This window comes from Microtus ochrogaster, chromosome 26 (genome assembly GCF_000317375.1).
Source record: "Microtus ochrogaster isolate Prairie Vole_2 chromosome 26, MicOch1.0, whole genome shotgun sequence".
Taxonomy (NCBI): domain Eukaryota; kingdom Metazoa; phylum Chordata; class Mammalia; order Rodentia; family Cricetidae; genus Microtus; species Microtus ochrogaster.
In genome coordinates this window covers 6546643-6562062 of record NC_022025.1, presented here as the reverse complement: position 1 = coordinate 6562062, position 15420 = coordinate 6546643, and the positions used below count along the sequence as shown (strand labels likewise).

General features: G+C 40.0%; 1 protein-coding gene across 1 annotated transcript in view; it reads right to left on the bottom strand.

The window, feature by feature from the left end:
• Positions 1-7808, bottom strand: part of Sema3d (semaphorin 3D) — a 199391-nt gene extending 191583 nt beyond the window's left edge. The window contains exon 1 of the mRNA XM_005358325.3: positions 7703-7808. The gene's annotated coding sequence lies outside the window, so the exon portion shown is untranslated. The remainder of the gene's footprint in view (positions 1-7702) is intronic.
• Between the last annotated feature and the right edge of the window lie 7612 nt (positions 7809-15420).

Here is a 15420-nt window from a genome sequence, read left to right as displayed (position 1 = left end):
CACACCCCAGAGAGAGAGAGACAGAGAGAGAGAGAGAGAGAGAGAGAGAGAGAGAGAGAGAGAGAGAGAAAGAGAGAGACCTTCAGTATGCTTTCTCAATGCATGCTGTAAACACAATGATTCAGAGGGGTTTTAGATTTCTAAAAACACTTAGAAAATAGAGTAGTTTCCCTAAAACTCACATCAGCTTTTGCCATTATCTATATTTTACATTGGTATGGATAATCACTACAAATAACAAACCATTAAGGAAATATTATCAGTTCCAAATTTATTTACCAAAAAAAAAAGACAAAGTTTTTTCTCTGGCGTTCATAGGATTACAGATTTAAGAAAGAGCCTGATTTAAAATACACCACGTTTACTCACTCACATGAAGAGTCCATTCCATCCATGAGATCTATGGCTGTCATTTTAAATGTGACAACGTGGTTGACACAGGCAGTGAGATGGGGTTCCTGAGAATTAATTCCTGCGCAGTGCTCTCTTTCTTTGCCCCTTCCACCCTACACTCTTTGGGAAGAAAATTGTTCTTACCCCAAGGCTATTTTATTTCTCTTTCTCACCTCAGTACAGAAATTATTTGAAGTTCTTCTGCACAGGGAACCTAAATTTTCTCTTATGTTTATTATTTGATAAAGTTATTGAAACTATTATAATTTCATGAATATTTATTTTATACTTGTTTTATAACTATTACTACAGCTTTGATTGTCCATATTATTTGTATTTTGATCATTGGGAGTTCTAAACATTGGTTCCTGTGTCTTTTTGGCATACAGCTATCATTTGTGTGTACAAGCACATGTGTGAACATGAATGTTGTTTGCATATACATGAGTAAGAGCATGTGTGTGTTTGTGTGCATAAATGTGTGTAAGTATGCACATGTGTACATGTTTGTGAACATGTGTGGGCATGCATGTAGACATGTGTATGAAGACATGTGTGTGTAAAGTTTTGTTCAGGTGACTGTGTATGTATATGTTTCTGTGAGTGAATATATGTATACATGTATGTGGAGGGTATGTATACACATGCATGTGTTAGCTCGTGTGAGTATGTATGTTTGTGTGAGTTTGTGTGTGCTCGCATGTGTATATACACATGTGAGATATGTGTATATGTTTGTGGATGAGTTAGTGTGTGCATGCATGTGTGTATGTACACATGTGTGATTTTGTATATGTGTGGGTGAATAAGTGTGTGTACGTGTGTGTGTATGTACATTAGGTGTGTTTGTGTATGTTGCTTAGTGTTCTTTTATTTTCTGATATTACAAGGTGGTTTTAGAATTAGTCATTTCTCTAAGGAAACTGGGTTCTTTCTACTGAAGAATGGTATTAAAAAGCAAAATGCAGTTGCTATTTGTTAAATATAAAACTTAACTCTAATTTAAACTTACTCGTGTCTTAGTAATTACCACATATCTTTGAATGTAGTAGATGTATGAAAAAATTATTCCTGACCTTCCTACATTTTGCTTCCCAAAATTTATTAATTTTGGAATAGTGATCCTGAACCATTTTTGCCATGAAAGCTCTCAAAATTAGAATTTTAGAAATCTCATAAAACTATACAAACTATTTCAACAAGTAAAATTGAATTAGTGGCATTCCTACTAGTCTAGAAGTTAATATTAAAGGCAATTTGGAGCCTCAAATTGCAGTATAATAATTTCAAAATAAAATTGCTGTCCATAATAAGAATATTGTTCCTTTTAAATTTTTTAAAGCCTTATAGAACTCTTGTTACTTTCATAGAATAATTACTTTATATATGAGAACCAAATATCCCCTGAGCATAACAATAATAATAAATACTAGACTTCAGAATACCTGAATTTAGTACTTATAGCTTATTTTTTTATGATAAAGATAAAAAGAAAAACAACTTATGCTAGTTTTATACATGTCATAGGTGCTAGGTTATGCAGATTTAATTTGACAACATTCCATCATTAGGCATGGATCCACCTGTGCCTTTTTAATATTTGAAGACTCCATACATGAATACTCTATTTGTACTGTTTTCACCTTTTCTTCTCCCTGCTCCAGCTCCCTTTTCCTCTGTTACCTCTCCCACTCATGACCTCTTCTTTAACTGATGCTACACATGTATGCATTCAAGCACAGAGTCACATACACAAGCCCCTGAGTGCACATAGTGCTGTTTGTAAACATATGAGCCTAGAGATGACCACTGGTAATTGAATAACTCACTTGGAAACTTTCACACCCTGGAGAAAACGGATTCTCCCTTTTCAGCAATAGTTGACTGTAACTCTTCACCTAGGATCAGGCATCATGAGATGTTTCCAGTCTATGTTGGACTTCAGCTGGAATTCTCATCATGCAGGTCTTGTTTAGGCCACCATATTTTTGATAATTCATGAGTCCACCCTCTAAGGGACTTTAAAAAATGTACTTAGTAGGAGGCCTTACTCTGAGACCTCCTTTTCAAAGTTAATACAAGCTGAAGATAAATCGGCCAATATTATTTCTCAGTCTCTTTATTCTAATGAGTCCAGACAACATCTCTACTGAGAAAGGTTCTATTGCAATTTTTGTTATGCAATGTAGTTATAGTTATATGTACTCAGCTCATTTATTTAAATGGCAGCTGGGAAGCTCATCTGGATTACAAACAGCACCATAATCTCCAATGTCTCTTTAAAGTATTCAAGAGTCTTAATTAAAAGGTGTAGCAAAAAGCATGACTCATTTAAGATAGATGATCAATGTGTTACTTTGATATAGTTATACAACTTTATTTACCACATACGTAATCTTGCTTTATTTTAAGAAGCTGAATAATTTATTTTTTGTTTGTATTGTGCTTGCTTGTTTGTGTGTTTGTGTGTTAGCTTACTACCTTAGGATGAGATAGTTCTATTAGGACAATTTTTGATTAACTGGAAGAACATTGCACATTCCTGTGAGTTGCCGGTGAAAGCCTTGCTCAGCATTATTTATTGAAATACCACTTTCTATAGTTACTATACTGTCTCCCAGAAGAAATAAGGGATGTAAAAGAAGTGATTCCTCTTTACCAAAGCAGAAGGGGATGCAAGGTGAAGGATGATGGTCTACGTCTACGCAGGAAGAAGAGATTAATCCAGATAAGTCTCTCAGGGTCAATGAGCCCTTCACGCTTTGCTTTCCTCCTCCCTTTCAGTTTAGGGGAGGTGTATATGGCTTATGGAGTGTTACAATGGAAGGAGCACACTGAAAGGACTTACTAATAGAAGATTAGTAAGCAGCTTGAAAATGCACTGTTTCAGTACTATTAAAGTGGTTTAACCTAAGTGTAAATGTGGAAATGCAAAATCAAACAATTACAGTAAAGGGTCAAAATAATTAAAAAGAGCCCTATGTTTTAGCACATGGACTATCTTCCTAAAAGCACTTGTATGTACATGTTGCTTGATAATTTAATTCATGTAAAAATGTCAGTAATGAATCTATCTCATTACCAAAATCCAAAATAACTTCCAAAGTGTTGTAGCTGCTTATCAATAATTTTTATTTACAATAAATTGTCTCTTTTTCTCAAATACTTTACTGATTAAAATTAAACTACCATTTTCACAGATGACATAGATTAAATCATTCTTAATTAATTAGTTTCTTCCAAAAAAGCCCACGAATTTAATAATTTTGGCGTACATCACTCTTTTAACTGTCTGAGTGTATGCCCTTCCTGTGTTACTGCACATTTACTACACTCTGGGAGCTAAATCCTTTAAGTGAATAGGAAAAATCCAGAAACGAGAAAAATATCTACTTGTTATAATCAAGACAAGTATGAATGTGGAATGATTTTGTCAACATTATAGATATTTAAATTACTATCTGTAGAATAATTAATTAGATTTTAATAGTATGTGATAGTTGTTCTGTACAGTATTAACTAAAGGTATTCAAAATTAAGAGAAGACAAATTATTTTCTCCAGATTTCTATGATATAGGCAGGGATTATAAACAACATAAGCACAGAGAAACAATTGAAGTATTTCAGTATAGTAAGGATAGAATTCAAAGACATAAAAGGGAGAATCTGGCCAAAGTCTCCTAGAGGAAGAGAAGTTTTAAAAACCAACATTGTGATTTTGTGGTCACCAAATATTGTCCAAGTATCAATCATCATTTCTACTGTTGTTGTTGCTTAGTCCCTAAATGTGGCAGCTTGCTCTGGTTTAACCTCAAGGCTTGTGATAGGAAAAGACATTTTCACCTTCCTTGGATACTCTATGAAGCTGCATGTGTTTGTAGCAAAATACTACTACTAATAATAACAACATAGACCATTGGCTACTCTTGTTTATTAAATGAAAGGGACAATTTCCCATGAACATGTCATAAAAATATTAAACCTTCTAAATGAGAGAAATGAGAGACCAAATTTCGGTCAACTTCCTTTTTTTTTCTAGATAATGAAGCTGTTTTAAACAATCTGAAGATATCCTACTACTTTTTACAATAACAGTCACTGGAAGACTTTCTATTTAAGATGACTTGATAGTCCACATTCATAAAAACTTGCTGGAAACTTAGCCCAGCAACTTCATTACTACTTTAATAAGTGAATGCTGAGCCACGAGATGCTTCTAACCTTAGGAGATATCTACCTAGATGCATGATAATTTCTGCAAACTGTATGACAATTAACGTACCATGTCCACACAATGAACCATATGAAAGGTAAGAACTAAAAATCATAAAAGATTCTGCCTTAATTTAACTACAAGTATGGATGAAGTATGCCCCAAGTCTGGAAAAGAAGAGAGAGTTGGTGACTCACATTCAAACCTAAGGCACCATGTTGTTCTGTCAGATACTCTTCCTCCACCTTTGTCATTGTGCCATCCTGGTTTTCCCTCACACAAACACAATCTTCACTCTGATACATAGCAATAACAACAATAATAACAAGTTTATCTTTGTGCAGCTTTCCCCTACAAAATGGAGAACAAGTTCATCAGGTAAACTATCGCCTACAAAGGCAGTCCTGTGAAAGGGAAATCCCAGTAACTATTTTTCTATCATTCACCTGGAGATTCTACTCATGGTGATTGGCTTCCTGATTGTCTTCAGACATTTGCCTTGACAGACATTTTCCCCCAGACTTCTCCCTCAGGAAGTCAGCAAGAGGAGCCGGGAGCCCAGTCTTTATCCTTCTTTCTGATGAACAGCAGACACTTGTGAAGGTAAAACAGTGGCCCAAATAGGAAGCTTTCTGATGTGCAGGTCGTGGGACAGGGGAAACTTGTATCGAAGCAGGTGTTCTCAACTTTAGAGTTGCTGTCAGATAAGGTTATTCTTTTGCTTTTAGAAATATGTTTAAAGTCCCGATAATTTTGGTAACGCGTTATACATATACACTTGGAATTTTGATATTATGAACATTATAGGTCTGGAGATGAGTTGTTCTGTCCTCTCCAACCAACTTCTCTAGTGCTCTCCACATATACGTGTTTACTCATCTAGACCCCGGAAAAGACTTCCCTTCCAGTAGAGTCACGGTTCCTGAAGGGAGAGCCACAGCCAAGCAAATTGAGCCCCTACAGCAGCCTTACCCCTTACAATGTACATTTGTTCACACAAATCATCATCATTTTCATTCTATTGTCACCTCTAAAATGAGCAGAGTGAGGATTTAGTACATTCTCCTATTGATGTAACTTTTAAAAGTATGATTATTCATACCAATATAAATGTCCAATGGAACAATATTAATTTTTCCTTTTTAATCATCAAAAGACCACTTACACAATATTGAGAGCAATAAAACAGAATACAGAGCACATGGACACAATAGATATTTGATAAATGTCAGTTTCCTTTTCCAGCAATTTTCCATTTCATAAGTGGGTAAATTCCATGTGAAATTTTGGCAGGTCAAATTAGTCCCGTCTCATTGTCTCTCAGTTACCTCTTGATCCTCTGCTTATCTCTTTGCACATCATTTCCTGACTGTTCTTTTTAAGGGCCAAGGTCTGTTCCCATCTCTTGACCCCTGCATGGCCATCACTTAGTAGTCTGTCATTGAAAGCCGCACTAGCCAGGACTCCAAGACCACAGGAGCTAAAGCAACTGCCAGCTGTGGCTGGTCACTCCCAATATTGATCCTTCCTGCACTTTAGATAGAGAGGGAGGGCGAACGGCTTCCACAGAGTGATGGCTTGAGCCTCCTTCCTTTCTGTATCCTTCATATTTTCCTTTCTACATGTCAGATGAAGAAGGCTCCGATGGCCCTTGCCCTGGCTGTTGTCATGCCTTGCACAAAAGCAGCAGAGATACTCCAAGGTGCAGGGCCAAGGGTGGGAGGTGGGGGTGGGGTGGGCATGGTATCTCTTTATCGTGTAAACTCCTTTCTCCAGGTTGAGTTCTCCATCTTCCCAGTGCTGGTGCACATATTCAAGAGAACCCTTTTCCTTGTTATTTGAGACTTTAGATCCTTTCCAGTTACTGGTACTTTCTGCTTCTTTTTATGGTGCAAATAGGAACTCGCGGCTAGAGTGGGGTGTGATGCCAAGGGTTTGGGTGGAGAAAGAAGAATCCACGTAGGGATACTGCATTCTCTTAGGGTTTGACACAATATGGTGAAAAGTTCGCCAACTGTGCTCCGACATCCTTAATACCTAATGGCTGAGGTCAGCAGCCTCAGTTGCCAGGCGTGTGTCTCCAATCCAGTCCCCACATTCCAGATAGCCCAGCCAGAGCACAGGGGTGTCTCCTCCTCCTGTCAAGTCCTTCCAAGGGCCTGGACTTAGGCAAATCAACTCATCTCATCCCACGAGGTTGAACAGAAGTCATCGGGAAAGGAATATCGTTTCAGAAAACAGTCCTCGAGATTGCCAGAGCAGTTGGCGAATCTGAGAGAGCCTAGGTGGTGCCCTCGGGGTTAAATGCACAGAGGGGGGTCGTATCCGGGGCCACGGAATTCCCTGGTTGCAGCCCACTTGCCATAACCTTATTTCACAGTCAGCAAGCTTAGAGGCTGTTATCTGGCTTCAAAACCGCCTACCCCACCCCGCCCTAGCAAGAGGGTTGCGCTCTCCCAACAGACCTCCAGTCGCGATTTCTTTCAAAGAAAAAAAGGTGTTGTAGCTCCCTTTCTCAAAGTGCCACAACCAAAACAACCATCTTGCTCCTACCTTCTGTGTCCCCAGGCTAAAAGGAAAAGGGGCGACCAGGGCGCAGTTACACTTTGCTTAATTCATTCTGGACCGCCCCTACCACCGCTGCTCCGAATGAACTTGTAGTTGTGGGGAGTTGGGAAGCACGTTCCCCAAGTTTCTTTGACTGTCAAGCCTAGGAAGGGTGACCCGGGAAGGGGTATCCAGGAAGAGGGTAAATTTCTCAGGCGCGGCGCCCCGGGAAGCAAACTTTCAGCAGCACAGGCTGGCAGAGCTTCGGAGTGCGATTCTGAAACACAGCGGCGTGGTGGCACTGCGCCCCAGTTGTCGCACAATCTCAGAAGCGGAGCTCCTGGGCTCCCCAGTCTGTCCCGGGGCGCAGCTGCTCCCGGTGCGCTCTCCGGCGCCTTCTCAGACTCGGTACAGGTCCCCACATCCCGGTCGCCAAGGGTTACCACTTCGGATCCACAGTCGCGCTCACGTCCCACCATCCCTGCTTAACATTAAGCCGCCAGAGCACCCTCCCACTGGAGCGGCAGGTGACCCGAACCCAGACTTACCTCCCTGCTGGCAAATCTTGTCGTTTTTTCTCTTCCCTCCGACGCTGTTTCAGGAGAGAAGAAGGGACAGCCGGCGATGGCCAAGAGGACCGGGACGCCCGGCACAGGCGCGAGTTCTTCGGAGCCGCAGCCCAGGCTGAGCCGCGGAGCGCGGGCGGCCCTGGCGGAGCGCGGAGGCGCTGGCTTCGGCGGGGCGGGAAGGCAGGGGGCGCTCCTGTACCCCCGCGAGCGTCTCTCCGCGCGGACAGCGACCCAACCAGTTGGCTCCTTGGCCGGGGAGCGTGGTGAGGAAAGGCACGCTCCAAGCAGGAGGGAGGCTTTTAAGTTTGTGGTGTGACCGCAGCAGCTGTCCTGGGAGAGACTCCGTCTTTCTAAAAAGGGGATGCTCAGAACGCCAGGGATTACCTCTCCCTCCAATCTCCTCCCCCAGCTCCGGGCGGCTTCCGATGTGCTGGCAATCCCTCCAGAGCTCACAGACCTTCCCTGTCTGCGCCTGGCTGTCCTGGGTGGGTTTGGAGGTAGTTCCGGCCGGATCTACGAGTGCTTTGGGGAGGATGGGGTGTTGTGTCAGTCAGTAAAGCCACCCCTGTCGTCTCAGTCTGGGCCTGGGTGATTTAGAGAGCCTGCATTCCCTTCTCTTTCAGAAAGTACCCAAAGGACTCCAGGCAGAAACAACAGGGGCGATGGTTGACCACAAATGCCACCCTAAAAATTCCAATTACCCTGGGAAAAGTACAGGTGTTTCTCTGGTAAAACTCCAGCCTACATTTAGTGGCCCGGAAAGGTTGAGCGAATTAGTTCTCCTCAGTGACCGACCCCTGAGGCTTTGCAACGTGGAATCTTCACCTTTATCCTCACAGCTGGCCCGAGGTGGTGGGCGCGGCCCTCCTTCTGGGTTCTTTTGTACATTTTTGCAAACTTGTTGTGATCACACAACAAGAATAATTTGGAGGAATATGAGCACAAACCCTCGACATAGATTTTGAGGAAACTAAAACTCCCAATTTAGGGATAGAATCCTAAGAAAATCATGTATAATTAATAAATGGTTTACTTAGACGAATTTCTTAAAAAGCAAAGGCTAGTGTAGAGCCACGCACACGGACGTGGGAAGGGCCTGTACAATTAGTCTTGTGGACAGTGACATGGCAAATCCTACCATGAATAGAACTCTACTTCTAACCATGACCTTAGTTGCCACCTAGAGCTCCCTTGAAGTAGTCCCATAGAAACCAGACAGCCAGCGCTTCCTGCCTGTGCACTGACTTTAAATATAGGCGCCGCAAAGTTTCGGTGCAACCTTAGGAAATGACAAGGGGTCTGTTTGTTACTTGGGGATGGTCAGAAGGCGAGCACGGTGATGGGAGAAATGAAGGGCGTAAAAGAACTCTTAATTCAGCCTCCTACCAGCAGAAGGCAAGGGACCACAGACATGAAGTGAGTCACTTCACATTGTAGGTGGCTGGTGGCAGACTCGGCCTAATGAGGGGCTTAGGTTTCTTAACTCTGACCAAGGTTCTGTACTGTGTCCCATGCTGCCCGCCTCTATAACTTTGATTTTGTCTGTCACCAGCCAACCCCATAATTTTTCTCTTTTCACATAGGAAAATTGAAATCTTCACAGACTATTTCAACCCATAGCAACCCCTTTCTGAAGTTTCCTTGTCAATGTGCCATTTCTCTCATAATTAACCATAACCTTAGTGTTTCTTGCATTAACCTCTAGTTTTGTATTTTTATATTTGTTTACATTCTTAACCAGGCATCAAGAGTCTAAACTCCTCGTGTGGACCCACTACCTCTTTCTAACTCCCACAGCATGTCTGTGTGCTTTCCCACTTGGGGGATTCATGGTAAGGAGCTCTCTACTTAAGCATTATTCATGAAGTTTTGAATGTTTTTCTTGGCTTATTGACTGAACTATTATGTCTAACGAGAACTGCTGTTAACTCTGGATTTCCCCTTTCCCTCCTATCTAAATCATTCTGTTTAGTATCTTCACACTAAAGGATGCCTCCTCGTTGCTACCATTGCAACTCTTTCTACACAGCCCATACAGCATTAGTCATTCCCTCCTGTTTTTCTAAAGCACTGTGATATTCGGTATTACTAGAAACCCCTTTCATGCTATATCATAATTAGTTAGGTATGTGCCTACATGCAGTAGGTGTTGGCTTTTTGTGTGTTTATTTCCGTAGATCCTAATACAAGGCCCATGAATTAGCATTGAACCGTTTTAGTCTGAAGTACCCTCACTTCGAATTTAGGTTGGATTTTCTAGAGCCTCCTGAAGGTACCATGAGAAAAGAGCATCTGGGATATGGTTTCTGTGCCTTCTTTCCTTTTAATCACTCTGAGCATGAAGCAGGCAGAATCAACTGCAGAGTCTCAAAATAAGGTAATTGGTCTGAGCTGTGCAGCTTACTAAGCCTTCAAGATCCTCCTAGTTATCCTGAACCTGCTACGTGTTCAGCTAATCTGTGTTGGTGTGGATACGTTCAGAAAAAAAGTGCAGGTGCTGGGGATACTCAATTGTTGAACTTTTCCCACCAGAACTGTATTGTGTCCCCATGGGAAGGCTTTAAAAACTCCAGGACTCTGATATTACTGTCACCAAAGGACATTGGCTCCCTGTCCTATGGAGACACACACTACCTGAACCATTGCAGGAATCCTTAGGATAAGGGGAGTCATTTAGATTGTTTTGCTAAAATATGAGGTTCATTATGCAGTTTAACTTGAGTCCAGGGACTGCCATTGAGGATTCCAAAAACAATCCTTAGTTACAGTGGAAACATGTATGTCATCATTTAGATATATTGAATTGCTGCTAGTGTGTCTGCTTCAGTCTAAAGGGAAAATGGAGGGTAAAGAAAACGCATATTTTTCGGGTGTTTAAGTAAATTGTATACGGAGAACCCCTTTGTACAATGTTCCTCTGACACTGAGAAGATAATTACTGGGTTCAGAATGTCATTTTAACATCATCTCATAATTTGGGAGTGTTCTCAGAAGCTGCTAGATTGTTACCCTTTTCATCAAATGTGTTGTTTTAGCTGTAGTGCCCAAATAAGTGCAACCTCAAAGATTTTAAAAGAAAAAAATAAAGGAGTGAAAAAGATACTGGAAAATTTATGCCCACCCAGAGACAATTAAAGAAAATATAAAGTTAAAACAGGCCATTTAATACTCATGTATATCAAACCTGTTCTAACATGATCATACATAAAACATTATAATAAACACTAATTTATGGATGTTCTTTCACATATTAACACGTCAATACAGGAAAATAAGACTGAAACTGGGACTTATGATAATTTATGTTTAATCAGAACAAGTGATGGCATGAGCTAAAAGTGGCTCATCTAGGTATTTCTCTTTAATAAGCACCAAGCACACCCCAACACACACACACACACATACACACACACACACTTAATCACGTGCACTGTTTCACTTGATCTTAGAAATTCACTCATTATCAATTCATTAGGCTTTTACATCATCAAATCATTAGATATATAGTTAGCTAGTAGTTGAGAAGAGCATACCTAACTTTATCTTTTACATACATCTTAGAGATACACAACTGCTCGTCATCCATCAGATAAGAGCAGTAAATAACTTACGGTTAGTCAGTTGGAATGCCAAGCTGTCTGGATCTCACTTTAAGAGTCTTTAATCGGGACTGGTTTTCAGCATGAGTATTCACAGACATTCTCAGAGAGGAACAGTCTTAGAGACTGCCTACCTAGACATCTTCTGGTGAGGAGAGCAGAGCCAAGAGAGATGGAATGACCACCCACCTCCTTCAGGTTCCTGCCCCAATGTCCTGTCTGGAATGTTTCTTTCACTATGCTATAGGGTCTTTAAAAAAAAAAGTCAGCTATTTTTCAAGACTTTTCAGGCTGGAATCTTAGGGTTATATTTACTTAGCTGGGTTGGGGTGTGGTGAATAATTAAATTCAGCAGGAATGTTTCAAAATAAAAATAAAAACACAACCCAGCCCCTTTGGCACAAATCCTGAGACCTCGGAAAAGAAAAACCTCCTTGACTTTGAAATTCACCAGAAGCTGAAAAGGTTTCCCACACTTGACCACTTGACGTGGGATGTTGTAAAAGGGGGGATTTTGAAGTTAGATAAATGATTCATTATTTTTTTATTTTTTTTTTATTTGTAACATTATACTTATATCCATCAACAATCCTCAAGAAAGGAGTTTAAGGAAAAATAATTTCTCTATATATCACTTGTAAAAAAATACCTTCAAGTTTGCTTTACTTCCCATTTTTATCATTATCATTCTTTCACACTCAGAGTCTATCTGAGGCCACTGTGATCTTTTAGGACAGCGGTGGAGATGGTTTCATATGCTACCTCACTGAAGTTGTCCTTGTTTGTACAAGGCTGATAAAATGAAGAAAAATATGCCCTCTTGTGGCTTACTTGTTCTGGTTCAAAACTAACTGACAAAGCTGTGTTATTTCCGCAACCCCAAATATACCTCTATCCCAAGTGGAATTAAACTGTTCTTTGTGCATTAGCTGGTGAGCCCAGGCCAGTCCAGCCAGCAAGCCAGCATTCCACGGCTTCTGCTTTAAGGTCATAAGCAGCTGCTCACCACAAGGAAATCAGTATCCACGAAAACATGGGTGGGTTTTCCAAAATAACCCCAGATTTGTACAGATATGATCAAAAATGCCTTCCACATAAATGTATTAGATAGAATTTCTCTCTTTATACAATGAGGTTTGTTTTGGACAAAGTTGAACCATCGGTTTCCACAAATAGGAGAAAATTCATGATTTTCTTCACTACTGTGTTTGTGCCTCTACTGTTTCATTCACTCTAGAACCATGCTTATTTTTCCATTAAAATATTACAGTATATAATAAAACAATTATGAGAATAGTGATTTTCATTCCCTGCCTTCTCTCCTTTTCTTTCACCACGTTTATTCTTTAAAAGGGATGTAACAAGTGTGTTATAGATACTGATTCTAAAATATAGCTTTATAATATCACACAAAAAGTTACTCATCCCTTTTTCAAAAAGAAAAAAAAAAGACACAGTTTACTAGGAAATGGTACCTGTGTTGGTTTTCATTGATTTTAACAAAATGCCTGTGACGGAGGATACTTTGTCTCCTAATTGGGAGGCTCCCGTTTGTGATCACCTCTGCTCCTTGCCTCTCTGGTGCCTGTGAATAGGCAACACGTGCTACAGTGTGAACGATGGAACCAACTCATGGGCTTATTTAGTTTTACTTCTTATCACTACTTTAAATTTACTGCCTCCCGGGCTTAATATGCCATGCTTAAATTATCACTGTTTTGCAGAAACCTTGCTATTCCGTTTCCTCGTTCCTACCACTTTATGACTAGGAACTGAACGGGGAGGAGGGAAAGATACTGGAGTCTCACAATCCTCTTAAGGTCGTGGCCCCATGCACGGAAAGGCTTTCCTCAGCTCCATGCATTTTAGAGATTTCACTGCTGCTGAAATGGCCAGGGGCTGAGTAGCAAGCACTTACACAGGAGCCTTAGGGGAACATCCAAGAGCCACACCAGGCAGCCTGAGCTGTTCAAAAAGAACACCGTGACTGAATAATTTAGTGACTAAGTGGATGCCAGCCTTACAGACCAGGCCAGATTGCTGAATCCCTAGTCCAATCTGCAAAAATAAAAAAAATCATTATCATTAACAACAATATCAGTATTTAGGGAACGACAGTAATTTAAAATCGCACCACTTGACTGGAACTGCTTTGTGTAATCGTGGGGTAGTTGGCATGTCTGATCTACATCCTTGCTTTGGAAAAGCCCAGCTGAAACATCATCCAGATCTTACTGATATGAGTTAATAAAGGCGATTTTTTTAGAGTCCTAATTTAATGTTTGGAAGCACTTTTCTAAGCTACATGGAAACAGGAAATTAATTTTTTCTATCTAGCATCATTAAACAGGTGTTTAATGTTAATCATTAAACATCCAATAGAATTACCATTAGCAAAGAATGTTAATGAACTATGTATGCTTTTTTTTTAAAAGAAGTTATTCTCCTTTTAATTGATTCTTCATTAAAATTATCATTTTCTGAGTTGAAGTGTTGCTTCCCATATTTTACTTTTGAGCCTGTCAGAGAAACATCTACACCGAAGGTCTATTATAATCCATACCGTGAAAAACTTGTCTCCAATTTTATGATAATAGTTGCACTTCTTCGGAGAGGACACAGTTGTTAATGGCTGCAGAAGAATCTGAAAGGTGGTCAAAATCATGTTACCATGGTAGTGTAGGGCTCATGAGAGGTCTCGGAGAGGAAAGTGCCTGCCAGGCAGTCTCATGATTTGAACTCACTCCCTTGGACCTATGTGGTGGAAGAAGCAGAGCAATTCCAACAAGCGGTGCTCTCTCCTCCACATACACATCATCCCCGCAAGGAAGCGAAGTGAAATACATCAACATTTTAAAAAGGTATTATAAAACTTTATGTCCATGCAGTTTCGTCTTGCATCGCTAACCAGTCATGTGTCTGATATGTGGTGCTTTAAACGATCATTTCACAGAAACGTGGCAATGTTGCTTCCCAATTTCTCTTCCTTTCACATATTCTAAAGAAATAGAAAACCTTAAATCTCAAGAGAAGGTCCAGACAGGTTGCTGAAACTACAAGGTGGAAGGTGAGAACAGACTGCTGTGAATTGTCTTTAGACCTTCAGACGCATGTGACCTCCTAAATCCTAGATGTATGTAAAGAACTTAACCTCCCTTCAGTCTTGCTATCTAAAAAAAAAAATCTCTTAGTAAGAGGTCTTTTCTTTTATTTTAAATAATGTTGTCTTTAAAACCTACAAAAGTCACATAAAAAGTGCTGTGCATATTATTTAAAATCAATTTGGAGCCCTTGACTTGCTAAATATAAGTGTGGTTTCCATGACATTTGGGTACTTTAGATTAGGGCACTTACATTGTTACCCTACCATAACAGCATTGTACCAAAATCTTATATATATATACATAATTTATTTTTCACTGGTAATATAGAGCTCAAGTCAGCCAGTCTTAGTGGTTTTCTTTCTGTTTAGTATTTAATACATGTTTTTCCTATTTAGCATTCATTGCTCACTAGTTCATATAGAGTTTTATATATTTATTAGATGTTAGAGTGTTTAGCACTACAAGTTTTACCTTCAATGCCTTTTAACCTAGTCTCCTTTTTCTGTCAAGAGTATATCAACCTGTACTTTCTATGTTATACTTTTATGGTGCACATCTGGTCCTCCCTTACTCTCTAGCCTATCAAGATCACATTGTTTTAGGTTTGCTTCATGCATTCAGCATAAAGTGAGCTTTCCTGTGAGCCCGTTTAAAAATCTTTATCCTTTAATAGATGGCTTAATCAATTACATTTAATATGACTGATGTATTTGACAAACCTCAGTCATTCACGTGTGTTCTCTGCATATAAAATGTTACCCTACAATAATCTTTTCCTTATGCAGTTTGGTTTTCTTATGTTTTGTCCTTTTTAAAAAAAAAATGAAGTCGTTGGGTTTTAATGGGAATGACCTTGAAGTAGCTTAATGTTCTTCATCACATAGAAATAAGGAAAAGCAAGGAAACACATGTAGAAGAGAAAAATGCTATGGAAAATTCCTCTTAACATAACCGGTCCTCACTGTATCTAATCTAGTCATGCAAGGAGACTGTC